This window comes from Melanotaenia boesemani, chromosome 16 (assembly GCF_017639745.1).
Source record: "Melanotaenia boesemani isolate fMelBoe1 chromosome 16, fMelBoe1.pri, whole genome shotgun sequence".
Classification (NCBI taxonomy): Eukaryota; Metazoa; Chordata; class Actinopteri; order Atheriniformes; family Melanotaeniidae; genus Melanotaenia; species Melanotaenia boesemani.
In genome coordinates, this window is record NC_055697.1 from 5977626 (window position 1) to 6002939 (window position 25314).

Sequence of the window (25314 nt, forward strand, 5' to 3'; positions counted from 1 at the left end):
AAATACATGACATTTGTGTCTACAACTTCAAATTAATAGACCAGGGTTTAGTTTCCTCTTTGGGAATATCTTTAAGTATATCTTTAAGAGAGCACCTGCAACATGTGGTTTATTTGATCCCTGAACGGTTAAGGTCAATCTGTTAAAGCAACAGCATGCTGGTTAGTTAGTTTAATGTGGACAATCTACTTTCAAATAGATTGTTGGGGCTTAAATTTAGTCGTGGGGCATTAAACGTATCATCCCAATAACACAGAAAGAGACAGAGTATACTGATTTTGTCTGCCAGCCTTCTTGTCGCGTCTGAGCCACGAGCAGGGAGCAAGGGACGGACCACAGCACCTTAATCTGGATTAGCAGCTAAATTAGAAGCCTGGTTGTTTGTGTAATCCCACTGACAAAGTTCTACCAGCTACTGTCGTCATTTGATGGCGGTGCATTCATTAAGGCCAGGCAGACCCCAGCAGAGCAGAGGTCACTACTGTACAATTTGGTCAAGGTGTCCATCTCCAACTTGTTCTAACTGTTCCAAACTTAGACTTTAGCCACTAAAAGGGTCTTGGTGTGATAAACAGGAAAGGTGAGAAGAAAAAAAGCTGTGAAATAAGATCTGTTTTCATTTATGCAGTCTCTTGTATTATCTTTGACTCAACTTGACCTGATTTAAATGGTTTTAAATGAACCCACATGATAAGAGATGTGTGTCTTTGGTGGGACTTAAAACATCTCAAATGGGCCCTGAAGGGATAATGCACTTTCTATAGTTAAGTCACAATTCAAGGTGCTTGGGTAGCTTTGAATTTGTATGCATAAAGGTTTGAATTTGATCAAAGTTCAGGCACACACACATTAAATACGTAAATCGAGGCCATGTGGGGAATGTTGTGCTGCACTGGAGCAGCTGCTCGTCAGTTTTCGTCTGTCTATCAGTGCATGTAAGAGCTTTAAGACAATTTGGTTACATAATGCAGGCAGCAGCAGTAGATCAGCAATTGTCCTCTGCTTTCTTCTGACCATCAACAGAGTACACCGAAGTCAGTTTATTTTTATAAACACACTTTTAAAGTAGACTCCCTCACATTTATTAGTTTTGCCAAATAGGTGTCCTTTGAAAGTAACGGCTTTTATTTAATAATTTTACTTTAGAATAAAAATTCCAAAATTTTCAGACTTTTCAAACAACTGCAATAGACTTCCTGGCTATTGCAAGAATGGTACTATAGTACAAGGAGTATCGTTACAATTGTGGAAAAGTATACAAATATACAAGTATACAAATCATTTTTCCTTTTTCATACATAAGCCGATTTGAAGGGTGCAATCATCTCACACAAATGATATAGTTATCTACTTGATCTATCATGTAACAGCTCCAAACGACAATAACTTACTAAAAATGCAGTGCTTTCCAGTGGGGTTCGGCGAGACACTGTCCAGGCGAGAGACAGTCAAGCTAAACGGGAATTCCAAGCACCGCTGTTCCGCTTCTGAAAGTATTGGCTGATTAAGTCTTACCTATTCATCTAACAAAAAACCCTTCTGATCATTTTGTGGATGTTTAAACATGTAAGTGGATGACCTTATACAAACAGATATATGTGGAGATACATAACTGACAGTCACAACCAGGAATCCCCGACTGATAGCATCGCAGAAGAGTTCAAGATGCAGTTTGAGACACTCACCCTCGGTGGTAGACACGTCCAGCACGGTGCTAAAGTAGAAAAATAGATGTGAAAGAAATGGCTCTAGACCTTTTGTCACGGGGAGAAGCTCCGTCCGCCACCACTGGGACGTCTGAAGTCTAATTTACCTGGACATATACGGACTGTGGACAACGAATCCGATGCCAGATCTCTGCCAATGCGAAGTAATATACGGTAAAATCAGGCAGACTGGTGCTGCGTTTACGTACCATGCTGTTTAGTAAACATCCAGTCTACCCGCTTACCAACACCCCACGGAACTTTGCTCTTTACGTTTATCGCGGTTGTTTGAGGTTGAAAATGTGAACATATTCCGTTGTTAATGCTATAATTTTATAATGTAATGTTGGCTAAATCAACTTGCTAGCTTACAAATAGGGTTCTCAGAAAGAATTGAGGTTAACAGGTGTGAAATAAAAAGGCTTATTTTGACAGAAAAAAATGTTATAATAAATAGACATGTCACAGCTTGTCCTACTAAAATGTGTTGCCAATTTTGGCATACTTTATAGATCTCATATCGCTAGATTGTGACCTATTTCCCTCCTCATTACATAAAAAAATTATCCCTTTTTCTGTTCAGGATAGAGACTGTGCGAGACGCAGATAACATGTTGACAGGTCACTGATATTTAATTCAGAATCACTAAAAATCACAGTTTTGATCTGTAAAGCACCATATCGCCGTGTCATATCTGTTTATACTCATTTGTAACAATCATCTTCTCCGACTGTCCCTGAATGCATCAGTGGTGACAGACATGTCGTGCGGTGACTTAACAGCTGAGTCAGATCGTGTCCCGCCCACACAGCAGTGGCGCCCAATAGCGCTCGTGCGGAAGCGGGTACAGCAATGAACAGTCACGCAGAGCTCCACAGTTCCTCTGACCCACGCACGGAAATATTTCCTACTGACCATTAAAGGAAAGAGACTGTGACTATATGTTACATGTTCACTTCTGACAAACATGAACAAGTACAACAACTATTAAATATAAAAAATACAGTTTCACATTTCTAAAATAATCACTATATTTTTTAATCTGGCAGTAAAGTAGCAGCTGTGAACACTAATTTGGTTGAATTAGTGTATTACTTCAGTGTGTTCTCTCAGCACTAAACACTATGGAGTAAACAGGAAAAAAGAGGCTGTAACCAGGTAACCATGGCACAACACTTAAATACACTATTTTGTTTACCATAAGCATGCGATATATGTACTTTAATGTCAGATTGCCAAATCTTGTACAGGATTTTGTGGTAACACGCAAGTAAACCTAGTAAATAAGAGTGTAGATTAGGGATCTTTACTTACTTTATTATATTTAGATAATATAAATGCATCAGCCAGCACACTCAAATGGTTGAGAAAGAAGCAAAGAAAGATAGAAAAGTCTGTAGAGTTACAAGCTAGAAGAATCTATCATCACTAGATTAATTGGTTACATGTAAGGGTGTCAGGATTGGGTATAAAAGGAATATCAAACAAAGATTAACTCTTTCCATGTAAAATGGTTGTAACTCACTTTGTGTTAAACCTGGCCAAAAGAGATGATCATTGATTAATAACAAACATAATGTGGAATAATGTGGGAGGATAGAAAAAAAAATCATACTTTATTTATACCAAAATGGTTAAACTACTCAGTACATAGAGACTAAATTTTACACCCTGGACTTTAACTGTTTAGATCCTGATCAATGGGCTACTTTGTCTAATCATTTTTTAAAAAAATCCAATTATTTTATTACCTTTTTTTCTATTATTATTATTATTATAGCCATTATTGTTGACTTTAACTTTCTTCTGTTATTATTCTTATTGTTGTGTTGTGTTGTCCTACCAAGGGACTACAGACAGAAATGAATTTGCTTTAGCTATAATCTCACATATTTATAATTATATCTATATCAATATGTATTTTCTGAAAATAAAAATAAACTCAGACTCAAAATTGAAAACCACAGTCTGATTCCTGCAGTTTTCAAAACCTCACAGAGCATGGCATAAGAAACCATCATGCCAACATGATCAATATAGCCACATGGGTTTAGGAGTACATTAGAAAACCATTTTACAACTTAAAACTGTATTATATGAGGCAGCCATTTACATTTTAAATACATTTTGGGTGCACTACCCCTTTAACTGTGCTGCGTAGAAACAATTCAGAGCTGTCTGGATATATGTGGTGTAATGGGCCAGCCCATGTTTAAGTTACTTTTAGGAAAAACAAACATCCAGATCTTCATGTCAAAGATGACGAAGACCATTTACTGTCTGTGACTGCATGTGGACGCATCAGTGTTTATAGCATAACTGACTCGTCCTTCTGAGTAATACCAGCGCTTCTTTAAAAAGTTAATATCTTGTATAATATTCTTTAATATATTAACACAACCAAAATGACTGTAAGATTAAGAAATAAAAACTAGACCCAATTCACAAAATGCCCATAATAATGCACAAGGTTTAATTATTTTTTAATGTTCTCAAAGTAGAGTTCCAGATACAGATCAATATCAGCAACTGTATCGCCAAATTACTGCAAAATGAGAATCTTAAATTCAAATTAAAGCCCTAGTGTGTAAGGACTACTCCCATCTAGTGGTGCACTAATATAATGCAAGCAACCGAGTAGTGCTCTACTGGAACCTCACCGTTTAAGAGCGTTATTACAACTACGGAAGGCGCGGAAAGTCAAAAATGTGAAAATGTCGACATCTCGCAGACGTTCGAGTGTCCCGTCAGGTGATGAGGTAAAGGACTGTACATAATTCTGTTTTTCTTATGTCCATAAGTTTCAAGCATTCCCTCCATGTATTTGGTACCAAGCTAATGCTAACAGCTAATGTCATCACGTGAAACCGTTTTTTGTGACTTGCAGACTCAGAGATCATCTGATGAAGGCAAAGGAAGAGGAAGCAGGGCAGTGGACCTGAGTTAGAATGCTTGCAGTTCTAGTGATTAAAGCACAACGAGAAACTGGTATTACTTTGGTCTATTTTGTCTGACTAGAAGGAGGTCAACTACCCCCACCCCCATTGACAAATCACCTGAAATAAATTATGAAACACGAGGGAAAGCTCTCGGAAAATACGTCTGAAAGAAGCTCACTGTCGCCTGCTGGTATTGTGCGCACAGTCACCTACTCTTTGGACGAGTAACAACAACTAAAAACTGTTGCAACGGAGATTTTCTAATGTAGGCTAACTAACAAACTAGCCGTTTCTGCAACCTCCGGTTTAGTTTTAAAGTCCCTCCCTTTCATCATTTGCCTCCATCTGGTAAATGCTCCACGGATGTACACTCTTGTTTTCTCCTGGTTATTATTTCTTTTTCTCCGTGTTGTGGGGCAAATTGTATGATTGGTCCTCCATTTCATTGTAAACTTGCAAGCTGAATGATCCATGTAACATGTAAGGCTAACAAGTATGTCCCCTTTCAGCTACCGTATTCAAAGATGGTGATGCAACATGGCAGCCACACAAATTTCTGTCTTAACTTGGCCACCCCATTAAAAATTCCCTGGATATGCCACTGCCTGGGCTGCCACTAGTTTCTGCACTTATTGAGCTGTTCATAAACTCCTCTGTAAACAAAAGTAAATGTTAAGCTGAAACTTGGTTAAAACTGGATCCTGCAACAGGAAAATGGCCCAAAGCACATCTAGAGCAGAATGGCCAAAAAGAAGAATTCAAGTTGCTGTGATGGTCCCGTCAAAGTACAGCTGTCTTTCTATTTCACTCAACTAGTTAGTTGCCTTGTACAAAGTTTGTGTGGATATTTTTTTAAAGGATGCATGGTGGTGTGGTGGTTAGCACCACGGCCTCAAAGCAAGCAGGTTGCTGGACTGATTCTTGGCTGGGGGAGGTTTGAATAGTGACTTCTCTGTATGGAGTTTGCATGTTCTCCTTGTGTAAACGTAAGCTTTCTCTGGGTACTCCGACTTAGTCCCACCATCCAAAGATATACATGTTAGGTTAACTGGGCACTTTAAATTCTCTCTAGGAGTGAGTGTGAGTGGTTGCTCGTCTCTCTATGTTGGTCTTGTGATACACTGATGTCCAGGGTGTACCCCACCTCTCGCCTGCTAATTGCTGGGATAGACTCAGCCCCCTGCAACCCTGAAATGGACTAAGCGGTATAAAAAATGATGATGATGTTTTTTTTAAAGATCACATCGACCACACTAATATAAGATGACATTATCTGAATAGGATATTTCTCCAGAAAAGGAGATCTGACAGCCTGAGGCAGCAGCTCTGAGCCTTTCCTGCTGCAGTCTAAATGCTGCCCTCTGCCTTCTGAAATCCATCTAAGCAGGCCGATATGTGGAGGCACTGCTATGCTGAAACTGCCTCGTACCTGTTTTCCCTCCATCTCTGCACCTGCTTCTTTTCACGCCTCACAGCTCAACCACCGACAGAAGACCAAACTGTGTTTGCTTTGGATCAAATGTGTCATTCAGGGAAGATTAGATAACTTCTGACTTGGATCTGCCACCAGAGGCGATCATAGGGAACTGCAGATTAACATATTAGATCACATCAAAATGCCGCTGATGATATTGATTGTATTAAAACATTTTATGTGTGTGTCTTGTTGAATAAAGAAGGGTGGGGTGTTTTTGCTCCAAAACACAGACAAATAAGCTGTGAAATGCTAGAAATGTGATTTGTCAGCTATGAGGTTAAATGTTATCAAACAGTTACATAACAACACCAGCTTTTTCCATCAGTGAAAACCTTTAAGTGTGGTCAATAAAAGATTACAAACAGAAATAAACAGCTGAAAATACATAAATAGATTTAGTTAAACTATGATAGGAAGAAGTTTAGAGTCATGGCAGGAGACAGAAAATTAAAAGGTGGCACAAAATGTACCAAAAAAGACAGAAAGATTTAAAAAGAAAAATGAAAAAAAAAAAGCACAAAACTGACACCAAATACAACATTTTACATATAATTTTCTAAAAAGATGCTGTTTTTTAATATTTGTTGCCAGATTAAGTTTTACATCAGTCAGTTGTGGTGTACGTAATACATATTTTAACTAACATATCTGTGATGTCACATTTCAGGTCAGCATTTTGACAAATAATTTACATTTTTAATAGTTTAGCCACATCCTGCTGTTTTGTTTCCATTTTCTTTTGTTAGATGTCCATCACATTGTGTCTGAGGGGAACAACCAGAGGATTTATATGTGATTTTAATCACTGGAAATTTAATTAAAAGAGAGGTGATGTCTAGAAAACAAAACAATGGATTAGTTACATGGCAGGGTTATACTGATTTAGTAGCATTAATCCAGGTGAGTTAAATATGATGTTTTTTGTTTTGTTTTGTTTGTTTTGTTGTTGTTTTTTTGTTTTGTTTTTATTCATTTATGATTGGCTTTCTTTCGGCGTCTCACTCTGACATGTTTTATCCTGCTGCTCCCTCAGGTGGTAAAGAACTGAAACAACATCTAACAGGATCTACTGAACTTGATCAATATTTATTGAAGTAGAAGTGACGTTTTGATTGTGCATATTTGTGGTGCTCAATCTCCACATGAGATCATCTCCATCTGCTTTCTTGAACATGACAATGAGTTCATTGGTCGCCACAGTCACAGATCTCAGTCCAGTAGAGCAGCTTTGGGATGTGGTGGAATACCAGGGAGATTCTCATTGTGGATGCAGCCGACGAACCTGCAGCAGCTGTGTGATGCTGTCATGTCAATATGGAGAAAACCTCAGAGGAGTTTCCACCACCTTGCTGAATCTAGCAAAACAAATACCTGCTAGGTGTACCTATTAAAATGGCTGGAGAATGTACAATGTCATGTTGTGTCTAAGTTGTAGCTAAAATAGTCTTAAGTATTTGTGTCTTTATACTATTTTGTTGCTACTTGTTTTTTCTGTATTAGCATGGAGGGATATAACCAACACCTTGTTGAATCTATGGCACAAAGAAGTAAGGTTGGCTATTCAGCTATCTTATGCTTACTGTGTGACAGGCATCTGATGAGAACATAGACCAACATGGATTCAATGTGTCATGCTAATGTAAAGTAGCTTTTGTGGCCTTAATATCTAAGAAATGATAATCCTGTTTAAAGTCGCACTATGTAACTTTCTGGCCTTAAAAATTTGTATTTGACATGTTTGCATGGTGACATTAAATATGCACAAAAAAAAGAGAAAAAATGGTGGCACTGACTACAGCTGCAGCAAACTGCTCTCCCAGTCAGTGTGTTCATTACAGAAACAAGCTCATCTACAGCCGGCACAAACTCGTTTGGATAGGATGTCGAGCAGAAGGAAACAGCTGAGAATAATGACACACAAACATCCTGGCAGACATAGCGAGAACCCCCGGGTCTTCATGGATCACCATGCCCATGGAGAGGAGGTGAAGGTAGTGTCTAGAGAGAAAGCAGAAGCGGGGCTGCAGGACCGGAGTGTTAACCCGACTCCATAGACAGCCACACAAACCACCACTTCCTAGCATTTTCCATACAAATGCACGATCCCTTGCCAAAAAGATGGACGATCTGAGGCTCCAGATAGCAACAAATAACATTGTTGAGGACAGTTGCATCATTCTAATCACAGAATCCTGGCTTCACTCATCCATTCTGGACTCGGCTATCAAGCTAGCCGGCTATGTAGCCCATTGACAGGACAGAACTAAGGACTCCGGTAAAAGCAGAGGGGGTGTGCATGTACATAAACAACAGCTGGTGTGTGTGACCGTTATTTACGTTCCACCTGATGCAAATGCTAACGTGGCTAACAGACTGCTATATAGTAGCATTAGCAAAAAGCAGAACAAACACCCAGACGCAGCACACATCATAGCAGGGGATTTTAATCATGTGGACTTAAAACAAGTGCTCCCTAAGCTCCACCAGCACATCAAATGTCCCACCAGAGAAGCTAATACACTGGACAAGGTATATTCTAACATCAACCTGGGCTATAAATCTAAACAGCTAGCACACCTTGGCCAGTCAGACCACATGTCCCTGCTTATGATCCCCCTCCGGAAAACTGCTCCCAAAACCGGAAAGACAGTAACAGTTTGGCATGATGATGCCTCTAAGCAGCTTCAGGACTGCTTCAACAGAATTAACTGGTATATTTTCGAACACTTAAACCTGGAGGTGTTCACAGACGAAAATTGCAAAGATAATGTCACAGTGGACAAGGCCGTCCAGGTGTACCCCAACAGGAAGCCCTGGATGACCAAGAAGGTTCAGCAGCTGCTCAAAGAAAAGAACACCACCTTCAAGTCTGGTGACAGCGCTCTGTAAAGTGCTTGCAGAGCCAATCTGAAGAGAGGCATCATGGAGGCCAAGACAGAATACAGGAGGAGGATTGAGGAAAACCTGGAGAGTAACAACAGCAGGCAGGTGTGGCGGGGGTCCAGCACCTCACGGACTACAGGGCCAACATTAGAGCAGCTGAAGGAGGTGCATCACTGGCAGAGGAGCTGAACAGCGTCTTTGCCAGATTCAAGGCAGACTCTCTAGAGGCAACCACACCACACCCTGCAGTCCAGAGCAGCTTCAATCTCACATTAAAAGAGCACGATGTGAGGTGCACTACTGCAGGAGGTCAAACCATGGAAGGCCACCGGACCCGATGGTGTCCCTGGACGGGTGCTGAAAGACTGTGCTGACCAGCTGGCAAGAGTTCTTACTAGGATCTTCAACCAGTACCTGTCTCAGTCCATCGTCCCACTCTGCCTGAAGTCCTCCACCATTGTCCCCCAGCCTAGGAAGCAACACATCTCCAGCCTCAATCACTACCAGCCAGAAGCTCTCACTCCGGTGGTGATTAAGTGCTTTGAGAAGTTGGTACGGGGTCACATCACCTCACTACTCCCCAAAAGTCTCAACCCTCACCAGTTTGCCAGGAGGATGCAGTAGTCACAGTGCTACAGCATCCCACCTGGAGCAGCAGGGAAACTACACACGGATGCTCTTTGTGGATTACAGCTCTGCATTCAACACCATCCTCCCTCACAAACTGGTGGGTAAACTGGGGGACCTGGGACTTCCACATTCTACCTGCATGTGGATCAACAGCTTCCTGTCAGACTGTAGTCAGAGAGTTAGAGTAGGAGACCATACATCTGCGGCCATCAGCATCAGCACCAGCTCCCCTCAGGGCTGCGTGCTGAGCCCTCTGCTCTATACCCTCACATTTGACTGTACCACTGCACACCACAGTAACACCATCGTCAAGTTTGCTGACAACACCACAGTTGTGGGGCTCATCTCTGGGGGGGATGAGTCTGCATACAGGGCTGAGGTGGAGCAGCTGACTGGGTGGTGCAGAGAGAACAACCTGCTCATTAACACATCAGAGACCAAGGAGCTTACCATTGACTGTAGGAGAAAAAAACAGACATTCCACCACTGTTCGTCAGCGAGGACTGTGTGGAGAGGAAAGAGGACTTCTGCTTTTTGGGAGTCTACATCGAGGAGGACCTGATCTGGACTGTGAACACCTCTGAGCTACTGAAGAAGGTCCAGCAGAGACTACACTTCCTGCAGATGCTCAGGAAGAGTAACATCACCCAGAAGCTGCTGATGGATGCTGAATTAGACTTTGTTAGTGGGCATCTCAGTAAGAAACTGTAACTAAGTCCAGTACTGCAGCTGTAAGCAGTGCTTTGTGTATTTTTTCTTATTTTCACGAGAGAATCAATTAGAATATCTATGGATCTAGAGAACCACATTCGAAAACTCTCTGGCTTTTAATTATTTTATAATTAAATTCAACACCCATGACAAAGTTACAAGTAAGAACTGCTGCCTATCATGTTAACTAGTCTCACTAAATAACTAGTCCAGAAAACTGTTAGTTACTGATGTGAGTTTATGGAGCTTAATATTATTTCATTTTATCTAACTAGTTTGGTTAATGTGGCCATCAGTTTATCAAAACTTTGTTTTGCTAGTGAGACTTCTGCTGAAATTAGTTGGACAAAAAAAAGCCTCTAGTTGTTGAAAGTAGTAAGTATCTAGTAGGCTGATCCGTTTTGTTCAGTCTGACAAAATCCCATGTTGGTGCATTGACCACATGTTCAACGAAAGAATTGAAAATGCAAACAAGTAAAGGAAATCAATGTCAGATATCAAAACTATGGAATAAACGTTTACAGGCTTACCATAGAGTACAGGAATCTGCAAACATCTAACATATTGACAAAGTAGTTATAAAACAGATTATGACAAAGGCTACAGATCTATACCTCGGTTATTAGAGAAACAACATGCAATAAAGGCATACTAAAAATAGAAAAGTAACATCTTATTCCATCGCACACTTTATTTAGAGCATTACTGTAGAGACTAACACCTTATTCCTTGTTTTTGCAGCTTGTAGGCAAAGTGCATAAATAATGAAACAACTAGATTAATCTTATATTATTTATTTGATGTAATTAGTAGCTACTTTGTATGTGTTCAGCTTCCTAACTCAACATAGTTTTACTTAAATCAATACAAATGATTTTTCTCCTCCCGTCTATATTAATTTTTGACCGCATAGTGATGACAAACAGGCAAATTTATTTTTCATATAAGGATCTAAGATGGATCATTTTCATTAACTGTGAGCTAAGCCTACATGTTTTACAAATAACATAATTATTTTCTCTAATTGGTGTTGTATGTGGATAACATTTGCAATGAGGCCTATATCATTGCTGCTGCGGTGCATTGTGTGCAGGGATGAAAGTACAGTCCGGTGTCATACCACAAAAAGCACCCCTGCCATGAAAAGCACCCCCTCTGTGCTGCCAGAATATGCATTTGTAGCCTAGCCTACCCTATGTCTTCATGGACAGTCTGATGAGTGGCTGTTGTGATTTTGTGTGTGCATGTGCAAGTGTTAGGAAAAACTGACAGTCAAACATTTTATCACCAAGGCAGTGCAAGTGGTTTGAAGTCAGATATCGAGTGCAGTCTGCTAGAATATGCATTCACCCCAGTAAAGCTGTCGCTGTTAGTCCAGCATTTTGACCTTTTCAGAGTATGCTCAGACCATGATCATGAATGTCATAATATGCCCCCCCTAATAAATCTGTCCCTGTTGGTCCTTATCAGCAGGTTAGTTCAGGCTTTTGATAAGTTCTTAAGGGTAATAATGAATACTCGCTATCTTTCGTCAGTAGTAGCTGCTAGGGATGGACAGGTGAAGCTTCCTGACGCATTGAAGCTTTTCATCAAACGGGCTCATTCAAGGGTAAAGCTTCTTGATGTTTCATTTGCTTTGTGAAGCCATTTAGTGGACAAAGAGCAGTTCAAGTTATCACAGTGACATCAGTAGTTTACTGAATAAAATCAAATTTACTCTCCATGATGTTACGGGCATATACTTCAGAATTTATTGCCGGTATTGTTTTATTTGTACAGCTTCAAAAAGTACAATGGTTACAAGGGAAAGTGAAATAAAGTTTATGGTGAGCAGGTGAATGTTCCATTGAGTTGTGGGTTAGGAAATGTGCCTTTGCGACTTGGGAAAAATACATTTATTCATTTTTAATTTAGAAATAACAATTTTTCAACACTTTTAGGAACCAAGTGTTTCTGTTTTAGGGGGTATTTCCTGCTTTTGAAAACACTTTCACATGGCACAGAGGATGCAGAGGTGCTCAAAAAGGCTATTGCTAGTTTATGCAAGGTGGGGTACATATTTTCGTACTTCCCAATACTTCAGGGGTCATTCAATCTACTAACATTGTTCTCCATTATATACCGCTGTGCTTCCATGGTGGCATCATCTGTGACATTTTGTCTTCGTTCTTCTATTACTTTGTTATCCAGATGAAGCCAGTTTGCTGCCTGAAGTGGGAACAGAGGCTGTAAATTACAGTGTGTACATGTATATACATAAAATACCAACACTCACATCACCATGTGTCACAGGCTGAACAACTTCTGATGTTGATAGTTGTGATGATGATGATGATGATGATGAGGGGCTATCACATGACTGCATGACTGCAACAGATTCAGTTAACCTCTTCACTGCCTCTGCCACTTTGCTAGGGTTGCCTAAGCATAGAGGAAGTGTTGCTGTTATATACAACTTCACAAATCATCTACATCATCATCTAGCACCGGCAAGGCAAGTTTATTTATGTTACACATTTTGTAAACGAGGCTCTTTATGAGGACACAAGCAGCAACGTTCTGGATGCAGTTGTCTCAGAAACTTATATAAAGAATTTTAGAGACCTATAAAAGCTCCATTACAGTAGACCAGACTAGGGCTGGCGGTATGAACCAGATTTTATATCTCGATATTTTTTTTTTTTTTTTTTTCAAGGAACCAAAGAGACAGTTCTAATATACAGCCTTCAGTGCCAAATATACTTTTATTAAGGATCAGCAGCACATGTGCATTAAAACAGCTGACTGAAATTAAATATCTTTAAATGAAATGAAATGCTCCTAAAACAAAATAAATTAAAAATACTTTTCAATGACCATAACAAAATTACAGCTGTGCAAAATGCAAAAGAAAAGATGGTTTAAACTCAAAACAACCTATCTCTATATAAACGATATTCCTTCCTTGTATATTCCATCTGATAAAGTCTCGATATAAAATCTCGATTAAATGCCCAGCCCTAGACCAGACTACTGAAAACTAATACTACTACTAGTGAAAACAAACTATGAACAAGCTTTTCTGATTCATGACCAGCTCGACCCCAAGATTTCTGGATTGATCTGTTGTTTATAATATTGCTAACATTATTCTTTACACATCATCATTGTTTCCAAAAAAAATCAGTTTTATTTTACTTTAGCTGAAGAAAATTCTGACAAATCCAAGTACTGATTTGACCAAGGTATGAACTGAAGCCTTGTACCGGACCAGAGTCTCCAGATGAGACAGTTATATAAAGCTGAATATCGTCACCATAATTATTATCAGATATTTTAGTTTGTTTCTGAGCTAGTAGGAACATATAGATGCTTTAAAACAGGGGGCTCAAAATGAAGCCGTGGGGAACTCTACATGTTATATTTGTTTGAATAGATCTACAGTTGGCACAAATTAATCTCTGTATGTAAGGATTCCTACTCAATCTTCCAGTCAGTCTACACAGATGTTATAGTTGACTATGTGGCACAGAGATCAAGAGCTTGCATGTTTTAAAAAATCTAATTATCATGTACATTAATAAAAGTTGCCAAAATGAGTTCATTTATCTATTGATCATCAGGAAAAATAACCGATTAAAGGTAATGTTTTTGCATTTAAAACTGATGAGTTTGTCTCTTTTTTTCAAACTTGTGTTTTGCATGATAATAAAATGATATAATAAATACATTTAATAAATAAAATAGCAAATTTTCTGACATTAACAACATTGGTCAATGTTGGAAACTGTTTTTTGATGGCCGCTCTAATTTAAAGCCATGTTCAATCACTCGAGTGGACAAGTGGCTGTGACTGAGGTTTAACCCCTAATACCTTAATTTATCTTAAATTATATAAAAATAATACAAAAATAACTTACTTACAAAAGTAAGGAAAATAATAACAAAAAGAAAAAGATTACAATTTTTTTTCAGTATAGTGAAAGTAAATAAAACATTTTAAAAAATTACAGAAAGAAGATGAAAGAAAAATTAAACTAAATACCATTAAACAAATAATAACAATAAATGAATAGAAATAATGAATACATAAAAAAATAAATAATTACAAATAAGTAAAAATAAATAATAAAATAAATCATTAAAATAACAAGTAAAAAAAAGTGGTTTGTCACAAATTTGTGACAGTAGGCATTAAAAATGTTAGCTTTCATTTTAATTTTCCCATTTCTGCATGCATTCATTCAAATGATCTGGTTTATTTGAGGAAACTCTGGAAATATACTGCATTACAAAAATAAATGCATCTTTAAAAACTTGGGTGTATTTTTTATATGACCTCATCCTGACTGGCCAGCTATACAAGTTTATTTTCCATGTTGAGAATATTCTCCACACTATTATTTCTTCTCTGAGCCCTGCTTTTTATCTCTTTTTTTTTTTTTTTTACTGATACCTTGTCTAAATAATATATCAGACGTTGGATTATTAATAATGAATAAATTAGAAGGTGTCCAGACTGTTGGCTTTTTAACATTTTCTAAGCTTTTTGATTCAGTGGCTGGTTCAGTTTTATTTTATGCTGCTGGAATGTGGGGTTTTAGGGACTCCCCTGAAAGTAATGCCATCCAGAGTTGAGCCCTGAGGTGTTATCTTACAGCTCATAAATTTACTGCAAATGGTGTAGATGTGGATACAGGATGGGAATCCTGTCTTGTACAGCAAAGGTGTGAAATGGCTGACACTGAAATGAAACTGAAAGGGCCAACAGAAGAACAGCCAATCTCTTACAGCACAAATGAGGGAAAGGATGATTTCAGTTGATGTGCAGAAGAATGATTTGTGTTTCCTTCGTAGATGAAGGCCGGAATTCATGTAAGCTGATGTGGATGAACTGAGTAACATGGAACAGTGTGAAGGCAGAGAGGAGGGAGTCCCTCCCTCTAAAACCACTCTATGTGGGGAACAAGAGAACCAGAACAACTCTCACAGGTAGGACAATCATTTCTTACTGTCCATAACTCTTCTTCGTATCAGAGTTGAACAGTCATGTCACCAAATGATCTATATTTTTAGGAATCAGCCAGATCCTGATCCTGAACCTGAACATGAACCTGAACCCAGCTGTGTGTCATTGAAAAGCAACTTTTCAAAGGAGATTATTGAAGACTTTAAACAAACACATTCATCTGAGATAAAGTAAGATTACATATAATGTTTTGGAGTAATGTACGGAGTCTTTTATGAAAGTCTTGTGCTTTAATAAATGTTTTTTTTTCTGACTCTGGAACCAGCTCTGTGTGTTTTAGGAGTGACACTTCAAAGATTAGTACTGAGATTAAAGATCAACCTTCTGCTACAAGGTGAGCTCTATATATACGTTATGTAAAAGAGTGGTTCCCAAACTAGAGGCGTCGCCCCCCTACAGCGAGCCCAGAGTTATTGCCGGGGGTGGGAGGGACTTGGCTAAATAAAACAACATATAGTTGCATAGTTTTTGCACTGCTAGCAAATCATGGACAAGTTAACTAAAGAAGGACTAAAGAAGGAGTCCTATCAGGCCTTTTTGGCCTGTGGGACTCCAGAGGCAGCTGATAGATATCGGCAGGCTAAGTGGATCGCAGCTTTGGCAATCACTAAGGCAAAAACTCAGGCATGGGAGGAGTTTGGAGAGGCCATGGAGAATGACTTCCGGACAGCTTTGAGGAGATTCTGGTCAACCATCCGGCGCATCAGGAGGGGAAAGCAGTGCTCCGTCAACACTGTGTACAGTGTGGATGGGGGGCTGCTGACCTCTATTCTATTCTATTCTATTCTATTCTATTCTATTCTACAGTCATTTAGCAGACGCTTTTATCCAAAGCGACTTACATGTGAGAGTAAGAACAACACAAGCATGAATTCAAACAAGATTTTTTTTTTTTTTTTTTTTTTTTAAGTCATTTGTTTAAATACAAGATCACGATTTCATCATACAATATCAACTTGGTCATAAGTGCATGATTTCATCACACAATATCATCTTGTGCATAAGTGCACACAGCTTTTCAGTACTTGGTTGAGCCAAAAAGCTGGACAAATCTTTCTAACTCATTCTGAGCAGAAGAGTTAAGCTAAGTGTGGAAATGCTCCTTAAACAACTGAGTCTTTAGCTTGCTCTTAAAAGCGGATAAGGACTCTGCGGATCGGACGGAGTTTGGTAGTTCGTTCCACCACTGGGGAACAACAGAGGAGAAGAGTCTAGCTACTGATTTTGCGCCTTGACTCGGGATGTTGTGAGGCGGTGGAGGGAATACTTCGAAGACCTTCTCAATCCCACCAACACGTCTTCCAATGAGGAAAGAGAGTCTGGGGTAGCTGGTGTTGGCTCTCCCATTTCTGGGGCTGAGGTCGCTGAGGTGGTTAAAAAGCTCCCCGGAGGCAGGGCCCTGGGGGTGGATAAAGTCCGCCCAGAGTTCCTTAAGGCTCTAGGTGCTGTAGGGTTGTCTTGGCTGACACACCTCTGGAGCATCGTGTGGACATTGGGGACAGTTCCCCTGGACTGGCAGACTGGGGTGGTGGCCCCCCCTTTTCAAAAAGGGGGACTGGAGGGTGTGCTCCAACTACAGGGGGATCACACTCCTCAGCCTCCCTGGTAAGGTCTATTCAAGGGTACTGGAGAGGAGGGTCTGTTGGATAGTCAAACCTCGGATTGCGGAGGAGCAGTGTGGTTTTTGTCCGGGTTGTGGAACAGTGGACCAGCTCTATACTCTCTTCGGGATCTTGGAGGGGGCATGGGAGTTCATTGAACCAGTCTACATGTGCTTTGTGGACTTGGAGAAGGCTTCGACCGTGTCCCCCGGACACTCCTGTGGGGGGTACTCTGGGAGTATGGTGTGCCAGACCCGCTTGCACGAGCTGCCTGGTCCCTGTACGACTGGTGTCAGAGTTTGGTCCACATCGCTGGCAGTAAATCAGAGTCATTTCTGGTGAGGGTTGGACTCCGCCAAGACTGCCCTTTGTCACCGATTCTGTTCATAACTTTTATGGAAAGAATTTCTAAGAGCAGCCGAAGTGTTGAGGGGATCTGGTTTGGTGGCCTCAAGATAGGGTCTCTGCTCTTTGCAGACATCTGGCTTCGTCAGGCTGTGATCTTCAGGTCTCGCTGGAGCGATTCGCAGCCAAGTGTGACGCGGCTGGGATGAGAATCAGCACCTGCAAATCCGAGACCATGGTCCTCAGTCAGAAAAGGGTGGAGTGCCTTCTCACAATGAGGTCCTGCCCCAAGTGGAGGAGTTCACGTATCTCGGGGTCTTGTTCAAGAAAGAGGGAAGGATGGAGCGGGAGATCGACAGGCGGATTGGTGCAGCGTCTGTTGTGGTGAAGAAGGAGCTGAGCCAAAAGGCAAAGCTCTTGATTTACCGGTCAATCTGCGTTCTTACCCTCACCTATGGTCACGAGCTGTGGGTAGTGACCGAAAGAACAAGATTGCGAATACAAGCGGCCGACATGAGTTTTCTTTGCAGGGTGGCCGGGCTCTCCCTTAGAGATAAGGTGAGAAGCTTGGTGATCCAGGAGGGGCTCAGAGTAGAGTCGCTGCTCCTCCACATCGAGAGGAGCCAGATGAGGTGGCTCGGGAATCTGGTCAGGATGCTTCCTGGACGCCTCCCTGGTAACGTGTTTCGGGCACATCCCACAGGCTCCGGGGAAGACCCAGGACACGCTGGACGGACTACATCTCGCAGCTGGCTTGGGAACACCTCAGGATCCCCCCGGATGAGCTGGTGAATGTGGCCAGGGAGAGGGAAGTCTGGGCTTCCTTACTGGGGCAGCTGCCCCCGCAACCCGACTCCGTATAAGCGGCAGAAGATGGATCGATGGACGGATGGATAGTTTTACTTGTGTATTAGAAAATGCAATCAGCATCCACAGATACTGAGCAGTGGGATTTACACCAACGCTCACTACTCTTTCACATGGACTGAATCTACTAGTAACTCTGATATGTTGGAGTCAGATTCACATTAACTTATTTTTTTAAGTAACTCAACGTGACCTGTAAATGCTAAGAAAAGTTAACGGATTGTCAATAGGACCAAGTGAGAGCAGTTAAAGGCTACATACTGAGCAAATGTATAATAATCTGCTATGCTAAGAGGCTGGCATTTAGAAATTTGTTCTCTCTTCTTAAATATGACCAGTGGCAGGGAAAAATTATGATTTTTTTTAGATGCCCATAAATAAAACTCAAAGAGCTAATTTTTCATGATTCCTCCACAGAGTGCACCAGCATAGCTCAGAGGGACCTAATGCCCTGCAGCATCAAACACAGCTGGACTCCATATTTATGGTATGTACATGTACAACAACTACTTTTCCATCTATTCTGTTCAGTTATTTGTATGATGCACTTTTATGCCAGTGGATAGGCCATGTGTCCGACGTGGATCTGGTATCAGTCGGATTGTGTCATATGTTTCAGGAGCTGGAGAACAACATTGTCGCATTTGTGAAGAGTGAGCTGAAGAGGTTCCAAAACGTTCTGAATTTAGATTCCTCAGAAGGTTCAGATAGTAGAAGGGAGGATGAGGAGGTGTTGAAAGATGAGGATGAAGAACGCAGAAAGAGCAGCAGAGACGCTTTTCTGGAGATCACAGTTCTTTTCTTAAAGACAATGAAGCAGGAGGAGCTGGCAGACCGTCTGCTGAGCAGTAAGAAGACTTCTCTAAAGTTTATATATAGAACACTTTTCTCATAGCATTATTATTGATTTTAAGTGGCATAGCATTTTCATAGATTAATGCTTTTTGTGTGTTTTTTTGAGACTTTCCTCTCACAGTTCAGCATAAACTTAAATCCACCCTGAAGAAGAAGTTCCAGTGTATGTTTGAAGGGATTGCTAAAGCAGGAAACCCAGCTTTCCTGAATCAGATCTACACAGAGCTCTACATCACAGAGGGGGGGACAGCACACATCAGTAATCACCATGAGGTCAGACAGATTGAAACAGCATCCAGGAAACCAATCAAATCAGAAACCACAATCAAACAAGAAGACATCTTTAAACTCCCACCAGGAAGAGATGAACCAATCAGAACCATGATGACAAAGGGAGTGGCTGGCATTGGAAAAACTGTCTTAACACAGAAGTTCACTCTGGACTGGGCTGAAGACAAAGCCAATCAGGACATCCAGTTCACATTTCCATTCACTTTCAGAGAGCTGAATGTGCTGAAAGAGAAAAAGTTCAGCTTGGTGGAACTTATTCATCACTTCTTTACTGAAACCAAAGGATTTCGCAGGTTTGAAGAGTTCCAGGTTGTCTTCATCTTGGATGGTCTGGACGAGTGTCGACTTCCTCTGGATTTCCACAACAATGAGACCCTGACTGATATTACGGAGCCCACCTCTGTGGATGTGCTGCTGACAAACCTCCTTAGGGGGAAACTGCTTCCCTCTGCTCGCCTCTGGATAACCACACGCCCTGCAGCAGCCAGTCAGATCCCTCCTGACTGTGTCGGCATGGTGACAGAGGTCAGAGGGTTCACTGATCCACAGAAGGAGGAGTACTTTAGGAAGAGGTTCAGAGATAAGGAGCAGGCCAGGAGGATCATCTCTCATATCAAGACATCACAAAGCCTCCACATTATGTGCCACATCCCAGTCTTCTGCTGGATCACTGCTACAGTACTGGATGATATCTTAAAAACACAGAAGGGCACCGAACTTCCCAAGACTGTGACTGAGATGTACATCCACTTCCTGGTGGTTCAGTCTAAAGTGACGAAGGTGAAGTATGATTGTGGCACTGAAACAGATCCACCCTGGAGTCCAACAAACAGAAAGATGATTGAGTCTTTGGGAAAACTGGCTTTCGAGCACTTGTAGAAAGGCAACTTGATCTTCTATGAATCAGACCTGACAGAGTGTGGCATCGATATCACAGAAGCCTCAGTTTACTCAGGAGTGTTCACACAGATCTTTATTGAGGAGAGAGGACTGTACCAGGTCAAAGTGTTTAGCTTTGTCCATCTGAGTGTTCAGGAGTTTTTGGCTGCTCTACATGTGCATCAGACCTTCACCGACTCTGGAGTCAGTCTGCTGGAAGAAGATGAAGCAAGATTCCAGTTGTCTGAACGAAGATGTGCAGGCAACCAGTTTTACCAGACTGCTGTGGACAAGGCTTTAAAGAGTTCAAATGGGCATCTAGACTTGTTCCTCCGTTTCCTAATGGGTCTTTCACAGCTGAGCAATCAGAATCTCCTGAGGGGGCTGCTGCAACCACCAGGAAATAACTCATACACCAATGAAGAAACAAACCAGTACATAAAGGAGAAAATCAGTGAGAATCTGTCTGTGGAGAAGAGCATCAATCTGTTTCACTGTCTGAGTGAACTGAATGATTGTTCCCTAGTGGAGGAGATCCAGCTGTACCTCAATTCAGGGCATCTTTCCATCGATGAGCTGTCTCCCCTTCACTGGTCAGCTCTGGTCTTCATCTTAGTGTCATCAGAAAAAGATCTGGATGTGTTTGACCTGAAAAAATACTCTGCTTCAGAAGAGGCTTTTTTTAGGTTACTACCAGTGATTAAAGCCTCAAAAAAAGCCATGTAGGTACAGAAAACATCTAAAAGCCGGCACAGCCTTGATATAATTCAAAACATTTAAAACTTAAGTATTATTTTACTTTTCTTTTCAGCTTAAGTGGCTGCAACCTCTCAGAGAGAAGCTGCGAAGCCCTGTCCTCGGTTATCAGCTCCCAGTCCTCCAACCTGAGAGGGCTGGACTTGAGTAACAATGACCTGCGGGATTCAGGAGTAGCATTTCTGTCTGCTGGACTTAGTAGTCCACATTGTGCCCTGGAAACACTAAGGTCAGATTAAAATACACTTAAAGTGGAAATAAAGTATAGCATTATGGTGATTTAGTAATGGAGCCTGCAATTTCTCTGTGTGGCTCATTTTCCTGCTTGTAAGCTGTTTTGGTTTTTAATATTCATGATGGATATGTCTACATGTTTCTGACAGCAAAGTTTGAGATCTTTCAAGTTTCACTTTAACCTTTTTAAAACTACAGATTCCTCTAGCTGAGGGACTTTGAAAACAGATGGTGCCAAACTGTGTCAAAATGATCATTTTTGAGACCTTATCTTAACAGTTTCTACTAAAACCTCTAATTTGTTCCGTTTCACTTTATCCAGGTTGACCTTTGTAGAGAAAATGTTCACATATTGTTCTGTGATTAAAGCTACAGCTGCATCCTTCCCAATTATATTCATATTCATCCTGTGTTGTTTTTCTAGGCAAGCCTGAAACGTTTTATATTTGTGCTATGTGTCGTCTTCATTTATTCTTCACCAGTAGCACATACACTGATATTTATACATCTTAACAAATCTCACAAATGTTCCCTTTACTATGACTCCAAAAGTATTCAAACAGAGCTTGTGGTGGCAGAGATGTACTCATTTAATTATGGGTATACAATTTTCAAAAAAGGCCTAAAAAATAGGCATAGTTTTGCCTCACAGTGGTTTACTAAAGCCATTTTTACACCTTGAACACTTCAGTTTTTGTTTTGTCTGAACACAGTATCAATCTTGATGCTACTTCCTTCTGTTGCATCGGTTAAAAGCAACTGACAAGCTTTTATTTTATTTTATTTTGCATGGGATTAACCATGCAAAAAGAGTTTAATCATTTTCTTATACTATTTCTGAAGTAAAATCATATTTTCCTGCCGAAATCTCCTTTATTCTGGATGCTGTATGTGGTTGCCTTGGCTTTGGAGGGGAAGAAATTTATGACATGCACTTTCACATCAGCTTTTCATCTAGTTTTTTTGGATACTCATCTTCATTAGACACATGGCTCAGCTGGCCTCTAACATGCTACTTAAAATTAACCATGACTCATAAACTTTAAACATCCAAATGTTTCAGGCTGGTTGTGTCCTGACCAGCTCTAGCTGTGGAGCTCGTCGACAAAGTTAAGGGGAAAACAACTGAAATAAAAGTGGAAACAAAACCTGAATTTACAGATTGTTACTGTCTTCTTTCATCCCTATTAAATCCTAAAAATGGAAAGTTTTCCAGAAATTGGATTAGTAAGTATTCATCCATCCATTATCTTGACCGCTTATTCCATTTCGGGTCGCGGGTGAGCTGGAGCCTATCCCAGCATTTTAACAGGTGAGAGGCAGGGTACACCCTGGACAGGTCACCAGTCTGTCGCAGGGCCAACACAGATAGAGACAAACAACCATTCACACACACACTCACTCCTACGGAGAATTTAGAGTGTCCAATTAACCTAACATGCATGTCTTTGGACGCGGTGCTAACGTAGTAAAATGCAGCAATGTCTCAGGCAGTTTTTCTACAACTATTTATCAACAAGTAAGTCAACTATAGCTATCACTATATATATAAACAAAAACCCAATAACATAAGACAGTTATAACTTTAGCTTTTAGTAGAAGTAGTTTGGTTTTTAACACATTATATAATGTATGGATGTTGCATGTAACACAAGGGTGTTCAAAGTCAGTTCCTGAGGGCCACTGTCCTGGAAATTTTGGATGTTTCCTGCAGCAGCACACCTGAATCAGATTCATGGGTCAACATATTTGGGCAGAACTTGACAAACAGTCAAAGAATGTCACTTGATTTGAATCAGGTGTGTTGGATCAGGGAGACATCTAAAACCTGCAGGACTGCCTTCGAGGACCAGAGCTGAACACCCTGATCTATTGTTTTTAACTGTTTTCATAAAGTCTTTTACTACTATTAATGTTATTATTGTTTTTAACGGTGTTTGTCATGTGTTGCTTTGTGTGTCCACAGTCTGTCAGGCTGCCTGATCACAGAGAAAGGCTGGGCTTCTCTGGCCTCAGCTCTGAGCTCCAACCCTGCATCTCCTCTCAGAGAGCTGGACTTGAGCTACAATCATCCAGGTGACTCAGAAAAGTTGCTGATGGAGGAACAAAAGGATCCACAACGGAGTCTGGAAACCCTCAAGTATGCACACAATGTCTGATAGAGTCAAATGATTTAATGCCAGTATAGATAACATGGCTCATGTCTGTCAGGGAAGTGTGTACATGAAGGGCACTATTCCAAATTAAGTCGGACTAAACTAACCTTCGTTTGTAGTCAGAAGGAGTTCCAGAGAATCTATCTGTCTGGCACTATCACAGACTAAACTTAACCCGAGCATTAATATGAATCATTGTAATAATATGAAAATTAAAATTATGTAAATATCCCTAACAAGTAATAACTTGTCCCCATTGAAAGTCTTAATACAGGCTCTTGGTAAATGCATTGAGGAGATTAATGACTAGATGTGTCTAAACTTTCTTCAGTTAAACAAAAACAAAACTGAGGTGATGGTTTTTGGTGCGAAAGAGAAACGATTAAAAGTCACCACAGAGCTTCAGTCTATACACCTAAAAACCACCAACCAGGCCAGAAATCTGGGTGTACTCATGGACTCAGACCTTAACTTTGAAAAACACATTAAGGGAATTACAAAATCAGCCTACTATCACCTTAAGAATATATCAAGGGTAAAAGATCTGATGTCTCAGCAGGACCTGGAAAAACTAGTCCAGCTTTCATCTTTAGTCGGCTTGATTATTATAACAGTATTTTTACAGGTTCTAACTAAAAAATCAATTAGACACCTGCAGCTGATTCAGAACTCTGCTGCTCGAGTCCTCACTAAGACCAAGAAAGTGGACCACATCAGTCCATCTCTGAGGTCTTTACACTGGCTGCCTGTTTGTCAGAGGATAGACTTTAAAGTTCTGCTGCTGGTCTATAAAGCTCTGAATGGTTTAGGACCAAAATACATCAGTGACCTCTTGACCCAGTATGAACCTGCCAGAACCCTCAGGTCATCTGGTTCCAGTTTCTTATCAGTTCCCAGAGTCAGAACCAGACATGGCGAAGCTGTATTCAGCTTCTATGCTCCACATGTCTGGGACAAACTCCCAGAAAGCCTCAGATCAGCTGAAACACTCAGTTTATTTAAATCCAGGTTAAAGACCCACCTGTTCTCTGCTGCATTTCAATAGTTTTTATTTAGAAGTCAAAATCTACATCTGGTTCGTTTAAGCTGGAATCATGTTTTAATGTTGTTTTTCTTGCATTTTATCTATTTTATTTTAGCATCTTCATTCTGTTTTTATTTCATTAATTGCATTTCTTTTAATCTTTTTAATCTTTTTTTTTATTAATGCACTTGTATTGCTTTCTGCACCCTGCTGAAATGTTTTATATAAAGCACTTTGAATTGTCTTGTACATGAAATGTGCTATACAAATAAATTTGCCTTGCCTTGCCTTAATTAAATCCTCATCCTTTAAAACCTGGAGCATTATCAGCAGTCTTCTTGTTCTGGACTGAACAGTGTTGCCAGATTTTGTGATAGAAACAAGCAACTTTATTTATATTTAAGCCCAAAACCTAATTATGTATTCTTTGGGGGGCAAGGGGGTTTAACAGAGAGGGACATAATAAGTGGATTAAGGTGTCCCTTACACACTTCTATATTGTCAATGCGTCAAAATGTTAGAAAGTAGTCATTAATATTTTTATCTAGAAGTGTATTTTGATTAAATACTTCCTGTTGTACACAGTGTAGAACAAAACCATGTCTGTGTTTGCAAGCTGAAAGAGGCTGTGCTGCTCTGACCTTCCTCCTCTTTTCAGGATAGAACATGCGGGGGTCCAGTGGTTGACACCAGGTCTGAGGAAGTGTAAGTGTTTTACAACTGTCATACAACTATCTCCACTCCTATCACCTCACTTGATAATCTGATTCATTTATTTATTTATTTACTTTGAATCACGGAATCTATGTAATCTTTCTGGACCTCACCGGAGGGGACAGAAAAAGATGGAAAATAGCAAAAAGAGCAAAAGGGAAAGAAGAGGCCAGAGGCAGACCAGGGCCTGGGCCGGGCCCTCAGCAGCAGACCCGGAGCACCAACCCAAGCCACCCC

The 25314-nt window shown here is 40.5% G+C and overlaps 1 protein-coding gene, 1 long non-coding RNA gene and 1 pseudogene across 2 annotated transcripts in view; 2 read left to right on the top strand and 1 right to left on the bottom strand.

Annotated features, from left to right (window-relative positions):
* The window catches only part of sertad2b (SERTA domain containing 2b), a 47445-nt gene extending 45561 nt beyond the window's left edge, over positions 1 to 1884 (bottom strand). Inside the window, exon 1 of the mRNA XM_042010761.1 lies at positions 1686 to 1884. The gene's annotated coding sequence lies outside the window, so the exon portion shown is untranslated. The remainder of the gene's footprint in view (positions 1 to 1685) is intronic.
* LOC121655873 lies at positions 1055 to 15526 on the top strand. Its single transcript, XR_006013324.1, has 4 exons — positions 1055 to 1065; positions 10339 to 10343; positions 15184 to 15318; positions 15403 to 15526. It is a non-coding gene; the product is annotated as an uncharacterized LOC121655873 (long non-coding RNA).
* Positions 15527 to 15610: 84 nt separating this feature from the next.
* On the top strand, positions 15611 to 25245 carry LOC121655856 (annotated as a pseudogene).
* The last annotated feature ends 69 nt before the right edge of the window (positions 25246 to 25314 follow it).